The sequence below is a fragment of the Diabrotica virgifera genome, chromosome 6, assembly GCF_917563875.1.
Source record: "Diabrotica virgifera virgifera chromosome 6, PGI_DIABVI_V3a".
In the NCBI taxonomy this organism is placed as follows: domain Eukaryota; kingdom Metazoa; phylum Arthropoda; class Insecta; order Coleoptera; family Chrysomelidae; genus Diabrotica; species Diabrotica virgifera.
In genome coordinates, this window is record NC_065448.1 from 205,439,552 (window position 1) to 205,455,526 (window position 15,975).

The window sequence follows — 15,975 nt, forward strand, 5'->3', positions numbered from 1 at the left end:
CTGATAGGTATATCACCTTTAAAAATATCACGCAGTCTTCCATATGCTGCCCATCCCATAGATATTTTTCTTAGCAGCTCAGCAGTTTGATTGTCTCTGCTAATTTTTACCGTATGTCCAAGGTATATGTAGCTGTCAACAACTTCAATTTCGACGTCTTCTACCTTTAAAGGATGGCTCGGAACTAAATTCGTCATCATTTTTCTCACTATCGATATTTATTCCTTTATTTTCCCATTCCAGTGATTTCAAAGCATGTTCAAATACAGTAATGAACAACTTAGGCGACATAGTATCTCCCTGTCGAATACCTCTCCTGATATTTGGTAGGACCGTGCAGATTTATAGTTGTTGTAGCATTTCTGTATATATTTTCTATAATATTGGTGTACCTATGATCAATTCGACACTCTTCCAATGCCATAAGTAGTGCGGGTAGTTCGATAGTATCAAACGCTTTATGGAAGTCTATAAACGTTAGAACAGTCTATTGTATTCAATTGATTGTTCAATTAAGACTTTGATGCACTGTAGGTGGTCATTCGTACAGTAGTTGGGGCGAAAACCAGCCTGTTCTCTTGGCTGAGAGCTGTACAGCTCAAATTTTGCTTCCAATCGATTGGTCATTACTCTGGTGTACAGTTTGTATAAATGGTTGAGTAGAGAAATTGGCCTGTAATTCTCTAGGTTCATGTTGTCACCCTTTTTATGCAGAAGAATCGTAATGGAGTTATTGAAAACTATAGGAATTTTTTGACTATACAAACAGAGATTGAGGAGGTCTTATATTTTTTTCAGAAGAGAAGTTCCGCCAACTTTTATAGCTTCTGTAACTATTCCATCTGGAGCTTGGTTGTTTTTCATTTTTTGATGTGATTATTATATCTCAGCTTGAATAATTTCTGGAATATCCTCAGATCCCTGGTTTTGTACCTTTTGTCTATTGTCTTGATTTATGATATTTGATATTGTTAATTGTTAATTGTGAACAATATCTAAACCTAAATAATATAGGTATACTACATCCATCCTATCCATCCATTTTAAATAGTTTTTATATGAGGCTTAAAAGTTGATTAGTAGCATGCTGAAAATTTGTAATATATCTTAACGGTGTCTAGTCGGACAAACTTTGATGTATGGAAACACTGGAACAGGGGAAATTTTAATTGTGGAACTTGATTTTAATTATCGAACGTGTGTCACCCTGACAAGTTTAGGATTCTGAAAACTAACAAGTAACAGGTTGTTTCTAAATTTATTCAATAGACAACTTTATATAATATATGAAAAAATGTTGGTCTGACAAATATGTTGGGCATTTTAATAAGTCCGATAAGTAGAACATGTTAAATGACACGAATTATATTGGTGGTAAATAGCAGTTTGATTTTTACATGAGAGTTTAATGAAAGGGTAACAAATCAATTGGAAGTTCTGTCCGACAAAATATATGGGACGTTTTCGTAGTCTAACACTCGAAACCTGTAACCTGTTCCACAATTAAAACTTCCCGTGTTCCAGTGATCCCGTAGGTACATCAAAGTTTGTCCGACTAGACACATCATCATTCTCTTTGCCTTATCCCTATGCGGGGTCGGCTTCCCTAATTGCATTTCTCCACACAATTCTATCTTGGGTCATATCAATATTAATCCCCTTTACCAACATGTCCTGCCTAATCGTCTCCCCCACGTCTTCTTTGGTCTTCCTCTCCTACACCTTCCAGGAATCTTCACTTCAGCAATTCTTCGTATTGGGTGATTACCGTCTCGACGTTGAACATGACCAAACCATCTCAACCTATGCTCTCTCATTTTGGCATCAATTGCTGCCACATCTAGACTTCCCCTAATATACTCATTTTTGATTTTATCCTTTTTTGTCACTCCACTCATCCATCTAAGCATTCTCATTTCCGCCACATGCATTCGTTGTTCCTCTTTCTTTGTCACTGCTCAACATTCAGTTCCGTACAGCATAGCCGGCATTATGACTGTTTTATAGAATTTTCCTGTCGCACAGCACACCACTCGCTTTCTTCCACTTCATCCATCCAGTCCTAATTCTACTGCATGCATCTCCATCTATTTCTCCATTACTCTGTAATACCGATCTTCTTCTTCTTGACTGGCTTTACAACTCGGGGTGAGTCTTCGCCGCATCCACTATGGCCCTCCATCGTCTGCGATCTTGCGCTTCGATTTGCCATTGTTGTACCCCAATCCTAGATAGATCGGTTTCAACATCATCCTTCCATCTTTTTCTGGGACGGCCCACTGATCTTCTACCGTCTGGTCTCTCGAAGAACACTGTCTTTAGCACTCTGTCTTCCGATCCCAGGTACTTAAAACTATTGCTTTTTACAATCAGTTCACCATCCAAAGATACCATTTTATTTGTAGTAACTCCATCTTTAAATGAGCATTCCAATACTCTGTCTTTGTCCTACTAAGTTTTAAACCTTTTTCCTCGAGAGCTTGTCTCCACTGTTTCAGTTTTTGTTCTAAGTCTCTTTCACTATTGCCTACTAGCACGACATCATCAGCATACATTAAGCACCATGGAATGTTACCCTGTAGTTTCGCTGTTATCTGGTCCAAAACTAATGAGAATAAAACAATTTGTCCGACTAGACACCTTTAAGCTATAAACAAATTTTCAGCTTGCTTTTGTTTTTAATTTTTATTAATTTTTATTATTATTAAATAATAATTAAATTTTTATTATTATTAACAAATTTTTATTATTCAACTTTTTTTGGTACGCGGGATCCAGGCCTATATAATTGGGAAAAGTTTAATCCCTTTATAATGTAGTAACCTCTTTACTGATATTTATCAGTTTTTGGAATGACATAGGTACATAAATTAATTTCAATTACTTCATACACCTCGATATGGTTTGTTATAGTATTCATTGACACTGAGGCAAGTTTAAATATAAATTTTTATAACAAATAACATAACGATAAATGTGTAATAAAAATAAAAAGCCTTAATTTACAGGTCTACCTTAATTATACGTTATGAAACGCGCCTACAAACAAACTATCTCCATTGTGAGAGCTCGGTGTCATTGTACACCATTCAAAATTTACATTGCGAAATAAAACGAGACCGTCTTAGTCCACGTCTTAGTCATGTTCTTGATTTAAACAGTTTTTCATATAACAGTAACAACAAAAAGATGCATTTATTTACTCTAATAAGTCACTAGTCGTGACTTTGGATGACCGTGTTTAGTCGGTTCGTACGGGATTGAACCTAGAGGTGTGAGTAAACATTCAACGAGTAGCAGTGATTCAACTATTCAATCGGCTAATAAAATGATTATTTTCCAAAAATATTCTTGTTCTTCTTCTTCTTCTTTTTGTATAGACATGACTGTCTGTTTTTTAAAGTCATTGAAGTTGTTTTCGTAGTCTTCCCACTGATCGTCTTCCTATTGGGGAACCGTCTCTCACCGTCCTTACTACTCTATTTGTGGTCATTTCATTCGGCTTATATATGGTCATTCCATTCTACTCTTCTGGTTCTTACCCAATTATTAACGTTCTTTACCTTGCATCTCCGTTGTATATCTGTACTTCTAGCTCTGTGCTATTTCTACGCTTTTTGATGCGCGTTTTGAGAATGTCCCAAGCATGTTCAATAACGTTCATATCGGGGGAATTCGAGGGCTACTGTAATGTAGATATTCCTTCTTCTTCCAGAAAATTTTGTACTGCTGCTGTTCGATGGGGAGGTGCGTGGTCATGCATAAACACAAATTCATCACCTACTGCCCCTCGGAATAGACGAACGATAGGATTTAAAACTTCCTCGATGTACACAGCACCAGTGACACTTCTCTCCAGAACCAGCAGTGGCGTCCGTGCACCACTCATAATACCACCCCAAACCATAATACTGCCACCTTCAAACAGGACACGCGGTTGGGCTGTTTCTAGTCAGGCTTGTCATCCTGGGGCCCTCCAAACCAGTGTTCTTCGCGAATCAGATACCAAGTCAATTTTTGACTCATCAGAGAACATCACGTTATTCCAGTTAGGACCATGTTGCACCATGTCTCTAGCCCATTGCAACGTTACTATTTTGTGTTGGTAGGTTAGTTTAGGAACATGTAAGGGCCTTCTACGATACAAATTTACCGCATTTAGTCGGCGTGTTATTGTTTGCCGTGAAATATTCAGTCCTTGCAGCCAAGAAATTTCTCTGGATATACCACTTGTGGATTCCAGACGATTTCTTCGACCTATCAATATTATCTGCCGATCTTGTGCTGCTGTTGTACATCGACTTCTACCACTTCTGGGACGATCCTTGACGTCAGTTGTCTCTTGGATTTTTTTTTAATTTTAGATACAGCACTCTGAGTAACATCAACAATATTCGCGATATCACTTTGACTAAAGCCCTGTTGTAACAAAGCAATTACCCTAGATCTGTCAAAGTGAGCTATCACGTTTCTAGGCATTTTTAAACGGCTCAATCCAAATTTAAACACAGACTGAAATAATGTGTAAATACGCTAATCAGTCGAATGTGACCAAAATGGGCAAAATGATACAAAAACGATTTAAAGTTTTTATCATTTTCATGTAAAAACCCTCTAAAATAAATATCAACAACAGTTTTGAAACCACGATATAGGCGTAGATATATTATTTGTACGTATTCCAAACTTTTGGACGTGTGTGTAGAAGGCAGACGCGGCCCGGGTAGACGACAAATGACCTGGCTACGCAACATCAAAGAATGGACAGGATTAGACTTTCAAAGTTTAATAAGAAAATTCCAAAATAGAGAAGACTTTGCAGAAGTCATCGCCAACCTTCGCTTAGAAGATGGCACCTAAAGAAGAAGAACTAGTTTAAACTTGTCAACGACTCTATAAATTTTGTCTAAAAAAGGATTCGGATAAGACTCAGTGAATCGGTTCAATTCATTTCTTCAGATATTTGTTCCGAAGATTTGATTGTTCTTAAACTACACACCTCTAATCAAATCAACGGTAATATGTAGAAATAGCGAATTAGAAAACACCTACACTTACTTTGGTTGCTCTCTAGAGAAATTTAGAACAGACAAACGGAGAAATTGTTATTCAATCCTTTACCAACTTCTCTTTTGTTTAATTGCAGTTTAAATTTTATTTATAGTGGTAGGGAGAACGCACTAGTTGTTTCTTTATGTGTTTTGTGAAATCAATAGATAATTGGCAAATGCACATTGCAAATGTGATGTTTATCAAAGCAACAAAAATATGACCTAGGCCAAACTGTGTTTTGTGAAATCAATAGATAATTGGCAAATGCACATTGCAAATGTGATGTTTATCAAAGCAACAAAAATATGACCTAGGCCAAACTAGTTTATCCTGAAATCAGGTTTGGCCGGTAACATCTATATTGCTCAAAACTAAGAATATCGTTGGTGTACAATAAGTAAACATATTTTAAGAGAGAATACTTTGGCCATATAATTCTTCTACTTCAAGTGCCATCTCCGCGACGGAGGTCGGCAATCATCACAGCTATTCGGGCTTTGGAGACGGCTGCTCTGAAAATTTTATTTGATGTACATCCGTACCCTTCTCTCAGGTTGCGCAGCCACGATATGCTTCCGGATCATTCAAGGTCCAAACCTCCATTCCATAACAAAGTCAAGAAAACGTAGCACCTAGCCAACCTTACTCTTAACTCTAACTTCAGATCTCTTGTGCAGAGCCTGAGCCGGATTTAACGAAGTGGGGGCCGTGGGCCGGATTGGTGTGGGGCCCTACCTCCTACCATTAAAAAAATTGTTGTTATTATAACTATGGTATACAGCCAACTACAGGGTTTTCCCTTTTAGAAATAAAAAAAATGTTGATCTACTTTTATAAATATATTCTTAAATAATAAAAAAAATAGAAGAGCTTGTTACAGTAAAATATTAAAAATAAACGCAGTAAAATGTATGGCTAAAGTCCGGGTACTTTTCGAGATTTTTTATTTGAAAATTCCTTGACTATGTCGGATATGTCTAGTGTCTAGTTGCTTTAAGACATCATGTTCAATGCTCACTATAGAGAGATAATTCAAACGATTTTGGCCCATCATAGACCGAAGTCGATTTTTAATTAAGTTATATTTTGAGGATGATCTCTCTCCACTGCAGTTAATTAGCATCAGAACTAAATATAAACGAAGTGTCACCAAAACGTTTGGAAACGTATCATTCAATTTTTTTTCTTTTAGCAGTCGGTACATTTAAAGTTCTTTACTTATATTTGATAAGACGATTTCCTCTTTAAATGAATTGAAAAAGTCTACAAATTGTATCAGTTCGATACTATAGGTTTTCATTAAGTCATTACCATTACTATAAATGTCGGTAAGCTTCAGTGAGTGAGCTTCAATCTCATTGGGAGTTAAATTCTCCAAATAATCTAAAACTGACTTAAAGAGGAAATGAAGTGATCTATAATAGCGATAAAATATTTGAGTCCTAAATTTCTTGTTGTCATTTCAGTCTCTGAAATATTCCTTAAAAGAATATAAATTCTTTAAGTGATCTAAGTGCCGACACTCCTGAATTAAGGTCAATATTTCGATCTTGGTGAATACGACTTGTGCTGTTTGTCCTCTCTAAGATTTCACTCCAAAATATTGCAAACAATTTTATTCCTGTTTTCAGTAAACATTTTCGATTATACAAACCCTTTGCATCGCTACTAGTTTCAAATTATTGATTATCGTCTTCTGAAATTTTGGATAATGCTCCTTTAATCTGATTATAATTTTTAACTATTGCTTTTGCGGCGTCACTTCTAGATGACCATCTAGTATTATTTACTCTTTTAGGAACAATAATGTTTCTGCCACGGTCGACGTTGCTCTCGCTTAATGACGCAGCTTTTAAACATTAGATTAACAAGTTGTATCTATATGTACTTCCAAGTATCTAATCAAAGAATGCTATGGCAGCAGGACAACATGCTTTTGGCAGGATGCTTTTGGTTTTATTGGTGTCTTCTCTTGATTCAATGCCATAGGTCATAACAGGTCTGATGCAAGTTTTATAAATTCTAACTTTGCTGTCCATTCTCATATATATGGGATATTCCAGACCACATCTCTCAAACATCCGGATAAGACAGCGGCGTTGTTAATTTGTCCTCTTAGGTCTCTGGCTGGGTCATGATAACTTGATAACTCTACACCTAGATATTTGAACTGGTTTAGCTGTTCTATGGGTTTCCCCTCTACCACTAGCTTGCATCTAATTAGGTCTTTCGCAATTGTAATGCATTTTGTTTTCTGCGTGGATATGTTCATGTTGAGTCGTCGAGATGCTTGATAGAATCGATAAAGTTGTCTTTGTAGGTCATCCTCGTGCTCTGCAATCAGGGCTGCATCATCCGCATAGCACACTATACTGATTCTATTGTGGCCGAGTCTGTATCCTAGTTGTAGCGATTCCACACATCTTCTATTATTTCATCCATTAGCATATTGAATAGAAATGGAATGATTCCTCCTGGTGTTGGTATGTTGGCCGTAGTGGTGTCGTTTGTTTTAATTTTTGTCGTGTTGTTATTGTTTATTTGCTTTATGACTTCAACAATGTTTGGGGGTATCCTTTTTTCAAATGCTTTCGTTAGGCCTACGAAGCAAATATATGCAGGTTTGTTATATTCTATCGACTTCTCTTTCACTTGTTTCATGACAAATATTGCGTCAGTCGTCGACCTGTCTTTTCTGAATCCTTGCTGTTCTTCTCTGTTCTTTATCTGTGATTCCAATTTATCCTATGCCTGTGAATAACTTCATTGTCGTATTTGTCGTAGTTGTCCGGGCTTGATCTTTGTCCTTTCTTAAAAATCGGTATTGTGATACGTGATACTGGTGTGCCAATCTTGTGGTATCTCTGCTCTGTCTAAGATTTTGTTAAACAATGTTGCGAGACAATTAGTGAGTTTCTGACCGCCGTATTTCAGCAGTTCGTTCGGTATTCCATCAGTACCTGGCGATCGTCTATTCTTTAAGATATTCATTCTCACTTTTACTTCAGTTTTTTTAGTGATATACCTGTCTTCTGTATTGTAATCGTGTTCGTCATTGACGTCTTCACCTTTGTAGAGTTCTCTGAAATATTTTTTCATTGTCTCAGTTGGTATCCCCTTTGTCTGTACAAACACTCAACGAAAAAGGTACGTAATATCAATAAAAATGTTAATTCAGACAACAAACGCAATACTTAAAATTTGTCCAATTCTTGGTTTTATTGGGACAACAAAACGATGTTCATCAATTCATTATTTCCGTTCGTTGAGCCAATGTATTACGTTTATTGAATGGATAAACATTCATTATGTATACCATAATATCACTTTATTGGTATTACGAATTCTGTTCACTGAGTCAACGAACACTATTTATTGATATTACGAACTCTGTTCACTGAGTCAACGAACACTATTTATTGAAACAACAACGTCGTTAATTGACCGACGAAGACTATTCGTTGTGTCAATAACAGTGTTATTTCTCCTAACGTATTTCGTTTATTTCTACAATTATTTCCGTTTATTGTTACAATTAATTCCGTTCATTCCCACAAAAAATACGGTTTTTCTTACAAGCAATTCGATTCATTCTTACAATCAGTTTCGTTCATTCCTACTATGAACGTATTTTATATTAATTACTGAATGCAATAGCCCAATGTATGATATTGATTGATTATTAATAATTTTTTAAATCCCCCTTTTTGTCCTTAACCTAAAGGACTTTACACTGTGTGATTTTTCATATGATTTCACTTATACAGTGTACTGGAATAAGTGTTACACTCCCCCCACCCCCTTATTAACTTATTTATTTTTAGCACCTAAGCAAAACGCTCGGACAGGTCGATTTTTAAAATAATCAAAGTATATTATAACATCAATGTTTCGAACTTTACACGATCCCTCTTCAGGTGACAGGCGCGGCGTAACTTTGATTTTTTTTAATGGGAAAGTACGTCATGTGACAGTTTATTTAAGAGAGTTTCAAATAGTGATTCCAAAAATGTATAACACTTTAATCCTTTTTGAGAGCGCAGGTGCAAAATTTCGATCGAATTCTTTTTAAACGCATTCATTTTTTTTTTGAATTCTGAGAAAACTAATAAGTATTTTTGAAAAATTTAAAATAGAATAAAATATTACATTATTACCGAGGGCAGAAAGTCCCTTAGAATAAACAAAAAGTTTCTGTTGAATGGTATTCCTATTTGAAATTAAAAATCATACTAAATTTTCTCTTTTTTACCCCTGTGACTTATTAAACTAATCATTATAGAGGTTCTCAGGGACTTCAACCCTCGATAATACTGTAATATTTTATTTTGCATTTAAATTTTCAAAAATAATAATTAGTTTTCTCAGGATTCGAAACAAATGAATACATTCGACCGAAATTTCACGATAATAGACACACAAAAACTTCCTTCTACTACGGACTACACTTGAAAACAAAATGCAATTATTATTCGGCACTTCGGTAACACAGAGAAGCTAGGGGTATCACGATAAGGAAAAGCCGTTAACTTTCAAATGGTCAAGCAAAAACAATCAATTTACATCTATTCAATAATCATATATTACTCTATATTAACAACATTTGTACATTGTTTTAATGAAATCTGTACGTTGTCACGATAAACCAAGGTAATTGCTTGTCATCTATGAAATCAAGAACGTGAGTTGCTGCCAGAATTAACAGTATTTATTAAATATATGAAACTAAGTTATTGGCTGAATAAATTGAGTGTTATTGATTAGTGTACTCTAGTTATTCTCACAATTATTATTCAATCATTGTGACAATAACCAAATACATTCGTCAATGTCTAAAAGTTCGTTGAAACAACAAATTAAATTGTTGTGACAACGAAATACTATTCAGTAATCACTGTTAATCAATATTACGAACTAAATTTTTTTGAGTGAATTCAGTTACTGGTTTTTTTCTGTTTTTTTTTGACCATAAAAACATGTAAACTAATACCTAATATGCATGATTTTATTTTTTTAATTTAATTTCATTTCATTACATAAACCAAAGCCCTTTTATTGACAAGAATTTCGAAATTGCGATCTTGTAAAGAATTACGGAATATTTGAAGTAAATATTTAAGTGATATTGGGCCGGTTGTTCGAACGCTAATCAACAATGATTATTATTAAATATTTAATTACTGTCACCAAAACTGTCAATGTCAACTTTGTTTGGGTTGCTGAAAACATAATTAATTACAATTATGAGATTTATTATTAATTATGTTAATAATTATTGTTATATTAATTGATTATAGACTCAGAATTGTAATTAATTATGTTTTAACAATTGACATTGACAGTAATTAATTATTTGATAATGATCATTGTTGATTAGCGTTCGAACAACCGGCCCTTAGTGTTGCTACATTTTCCATTCAAATTCTTAATTTGCTGAACTCCTACACTTAGTTCAACATGTGCTTCAATACGCCTTCCGGTCATTTTCTTTCTCTTTTACGTTTACGTTTACGCGACGATGTGTGGGTGAAAATGAGGGGAAAATGTGCGCAAATCCTTCGCCGGTAGTATTGATTTCCACCCACACGCAAACTTTTAATTGTTTCATTTCCAAATAGACGATTTGGGGGATAATGAATGCCATGAGCATTAATTTTGGTTCTTTGTGTCAAATTAAGGAATGTTTTAATAGTGTGAATTAGTAATATCGAATTCTCTTTACTATATTAAAATTATGAGGTATATTCTCAGGTAATTAGTCAATTAAATTTAGTTTAAGTATTATGTTTATAGCGACAATTAATTATTGGTGCAATAAAATTACATTTTTAAATAACTACTGTTTAAAGTTTCAATTTCCGCTCCGGAAAAAGGGCTTATCAGAAAAATTGAAAAGGATAGGAAACAAGTATGATCGAAGCGAAGATCGGTGGGATATGGGCATTTTATCGATGAAATTCGATATTTTTAAGATATTCCAGAAGCCGCTACAGATAAAGTGTTTTAACAACCCATTAATCATTCCGAATTAGTGAATGGATATTAGTACAGTTAAAATAATTAAGACGATAATGATTTAATGAGTGAAATTTCAAGTTTTTTCTACTTTAATGACAAAAAAGCAAGCTCATTAGCAGAACGCAATTAAAAATTATTTTGCACATCATATTTGAAACATTATTTGGTTGAAAAATCTCATTTTTGTTGGCAAAAAAATATAATAATTTGTCTGGACTAAATTACACTTCTGTTTATCTTAAGGGAGATATGTTACTATCAACATTAACACAGTGTTGCCAAACTGAATTTTGTTATTTTGAGTGTACATTTTCCCAGCGATCTCCGAGGGTACAATACAACATAACAACATCATTCAAAATAACCAAAATACTGAGATCTATCCTGTACAAAACCAAACCGAACAACACACAAGAAAGATACAAAAACTGCATGTATAAAATAACTTGTGAATGCAACAATTTCGACGTGGGGGAAACTGCCAGACCATCAAGAGTCAGGTTAAAAGAGCATGAAATATATATCAAGAACAGAGACTTCGAGAAATCCCAGATATGCAAACATCCCTGGGACAATGAGCACAGAGTACAATGGAAAGATGTATCAATAAATCATAAGAGAAATACACAGGAAAAAGTGGAAAGTCAAAGAAGCAGCCCTCATATTACTTCTACCACAGAAAAATGAGTAGACTTTGGTCGCAAGCAACTATTAAAGAAGATCCAGTTATACCTGGGAGGAGTGAAACGATCGTAGTAGCGCGGCTTAAGTGAATTGTGGAAGAAGGATCACCTGTTAGGATGGAGCCTTGGAACCACGACGAGGAGGCTGGCCCTCGGCCATAATTGTGTACCCGTGACGTCCATAATCCATCAGACGACAACATCCAATAATTCGAACGACAACTTCGACCCAGGGCAGCTTTATCCATTAGGCAATATAGGCAGTTGCCTAGGGCGGCACATTATGAGAAGGCGGCAAGAATACTCTACAAAAAATATTTGTATATAAAAATTATAGATCCGGGTTCTGTCAATAAAGAGTATGAAGCTCTTTCAAATTACTTTACCAAAACTTACTTTACTTTACTTTAAGCCAAAAAATTGTGCCCAAATAAAACATATAAAGAAATAAGAAAGAGAAAAAGAAAAATTCAATTTGACGAGGAGGCCGATGATGAACTAAACTTTTCAGCTAGTGATGAGATGAAAATCAACACATTCTATATTATAATCGACACTCTGATAAGATACCTGAATAGACGTCTGGAATCTTATCGACATATTTATCAACGTTTTCGTGTTACATATTAACAGATTTACCAAAATTAAGCAATGAAGAAATTATTAAAAAAGCAGAAAATCTGATACAAAATAAAGACGACCAAAATACATCATTCATACATGAATGCATTCACTTAAAGGGTCATTTGGATATCACAATAAAATCACTAATTGACATAAGAAGAGTTAGTGCAGTCACTGAATGTGGATATGAGCTATTACCTCCGCTTTCGTTGAACCTCCATCGATTTGCATGAACATTGGTGATTGGTTTGATATTATCTCAAGGAACAAAGGTGACATGGTGTCAACTTGCGCTTTTACCCTGGGGGTGGATGCCACCCCTTCTCGGCGGTGAAAATTATTTTATTAAAAATATCCCCAAAATTAGATAGAGGGACACATTCTAAGCAAAATTTGTTACATAAAGTTATTAAAATAATACAAAACTTTTTGAGTTATTAAAGATAAAAGATTTTACCAAAGAATTTTTCGTGAGAAAAATGCATGTTTTTAACCGATTTTTCATAAATAACTCAAAAACTATAAGATTTTATCAAAAAGTTACTATTACCAAAATTGAAGCTAATAAAAAATGAAATAAACTCCTTACTGGAAAAACCTTTTAATGTTAACTAAAAGTGAGTTATAATAGGTAATTGAATGTATATTTTTTTCGGCGAGTACACAAATCTAAATACCTATTCAAGCTTAAATAACGGGAAAACGATTTCATAATATAACCTTATTAAACATTTGTCAAAGTACTTAGAAATATCTATAAAATGAGCACTCGAACAAGTTGATAGCATTAACATTTATGCACCAAATATTTTTCAAAATCTATCTTTTAAAAATTTTTCCAAAAAAGTTATTTTTTTTAATAACTCCGTTAATTTTTACGATCAGGTTTGCCTAAAAACCATTTGAAAGTTAATTTTAATGGCTATTAAACCACGTTGAATTTAATCTTTTAAACCCCTTACTTTTTTAAAAATAAAAGGTTGAATGGCCCCGGTTACATGGTTTTGCAGCAAAATTTAAGCTTTAAACGTTTCTATCTCGGTTATTTTTTACCCTACAGAAATAGTAAAAAGGTAAAATATTTGATACAGAAAAAACTAAAATTTGGGTATACATATATCACTTTTTACGTATATTGAGTATTTTTGGAGTTATTATCAGAAGAAAAGAAAAATTACGATAATTTTGAAAATTCTGATTTTTTAAATTATATCTTTTTTCAAAAATATGAATTCTAAACCGGGCAAAATTGTTGAAATCATTATTATTTTACAGGTATATTTTATAAAATGCATCGTTTTCCCGTTATTTAAGCTTGAATACTTAGATTTGCGTACACGTCGAAAAAATATGCATTCAATTACCCATAACTCACTTTGAATTAACATTAGTTTAGTTCTTTAAGTGAGGAGTGTATTCAGATTTTTATTATCTTTAATTTTGGTAATAATAACAAAAGCTTATAGTTTTTGAGTTATACGTGAAAAACAGCTTTAAAACATGCATTTTTTACGAAAAAATAAAATCTTTGATCTTTAATAACTCAAAAAGTATTGATTTATATTAATACCTTTATATAACAAATTTTGCTTAGAATTTGTCTCTCTATCGATTTATGGTATTATTTAAAAAATAATAGTTTTCACCCCTGAGAAGGGGTGGCATCCACCACCACGGTAAAAGCGCAAGTTGGCATCATGCCACCTTTTTTGCTTGAGCTATCCTCTAACTATCCAATTTTCATGAAAATCGATGGAGGTTAAACGAAATCGGAGGTGAAAACCTTCAGTGACTGCACTAAGTGGATTGAAAGATTTTTTCCCTAATTTTGACATTGCTTTGCACATTTATTTGTGCATCCCAGTTGCCAACGTGTCCGCTGAAAGGTCATTTTCGAAAATGTCAAGAATTAAAAATAATTTCCCATCAAGTATGACGCAAGAACGCGTTAACAATTTGTCGATATTGTTAAGAAAAAAATTTTTTTTTGAAAAGTATTTTTTTGAAAAGAGTTCTCTGATGTGATCGAACTTGGGTGACGATTTTTTTCTGTCATATAGGTATAAAAACATCGTAGTTTAATTAAATCCATTTTTAGTGTATTCTTATTTAAATAATGCTTTTTCGCAAAATATGGTAGGTACTTGTTTGAAGGGCGGCTACTAGAGAATTGCCTAGGGCGTCAATTGACCTAAACGCGGCCCTGCTTCGACCAAATGGTTGCAGTTGCAGGCCAGTCTATAATCAGGCGAAGAAAGCCAGAAAAGGAAATTAAGGAAATTTCTTCGGCGTATCGTGACATCTTCGTACCGAAAGGAGGAGTTTTCAAATATAAAATTAGTAGTATTGATTTCCACCCTACGCAAACTTTTAATTGTTTCATTTCCAAATAAACGAGTTTTTCTAAGAATATATATTTTTCCCCCTGCTTTAAGAGTCCATATATGGTAGGGGTACATTTACAGGGTACAAGGTTTCTCCCCATGTAATTTTCTGAGGCGTTCAAGAACTGCAAAAATCCCCGTTTGGGCTCCCCTACCATAACTAGCGTCTTTATTGGGTTGAATTTGTTTGCCTGTCTCTCTGTGGTTTGTGACAGCTAATATATTTTTGTTTTAACAATTTTTTATTTCATTTTGGACCTTGTTAGGGGAAGAAATTTTCCCATTTCCCCCCCGTAGATCCGTCACCGTCACTGCTCCTTCCCCTGTAATTGTTTGCTCACGGTAGTTCCCCGCATTTAATCACCTCTGATATTGTTTTTATTCCAGCCAGCGCTTCTTTATTATCTAGATCTAGACGTTTGCGTTTGAGTTTAAATGCATTATTCTGACTACTCTCAGTTGTGATATAGTAGTTATCGTTCCACTTTTCTATGTAATTCTTTTAAGTACTCCATGTTAATACCACGTATAGTTTAATGATCGTTTAAGTTCCTGAATTGTCCGTTAAACTAAATTTATCGATGCATAATTAAAAAATACCATACGCGTCCTGCCGTCCAACGGTCGGAAAAAGTTTCTTTACAATGACGCAAGTAAAAACCCTGTAGACATCCGACTGTAGATTTAAAATTAAAACGCTGATTTAATCGAGTAAACATTTTTTTATATCCTCACTTTGTATCCATACCTAGCACAACACTTAGCAGGTCATTCAGTCGTCCTTTTGGCGCGAGACACTCGGCGTTGATCACTGCTGCCCCCTAGCGCATATAAACGCACGTAGTGAAGTGAAGGTTGAATACATTTACAGCGATGCCATTATGTTAAGGAATTCTTAGTTTGATTTATTAGCCATTTATAATATAACACGATATAACAAAACAGAAGCATAGAGAAACAATTTGTGATCAAAATTTGATCACATATTTAATGATCATATTTAATATGAATCGAAAAAATGGTAAACGGAGATATAAGAAAACTAGCGAAATTACAGGTTTAATTTAGATATTTGAAATTATAATATTGCTAAAATAAGGTTTTAATAGTAATGGTAAAAGGGCCTTCTTCTTTAAGGTGACCAACTGTACTCATTTACTGAGTTTTGTACTTTTTTCGCAAACCGTACTCTTTTCAAATCCTGTACTCTGAAA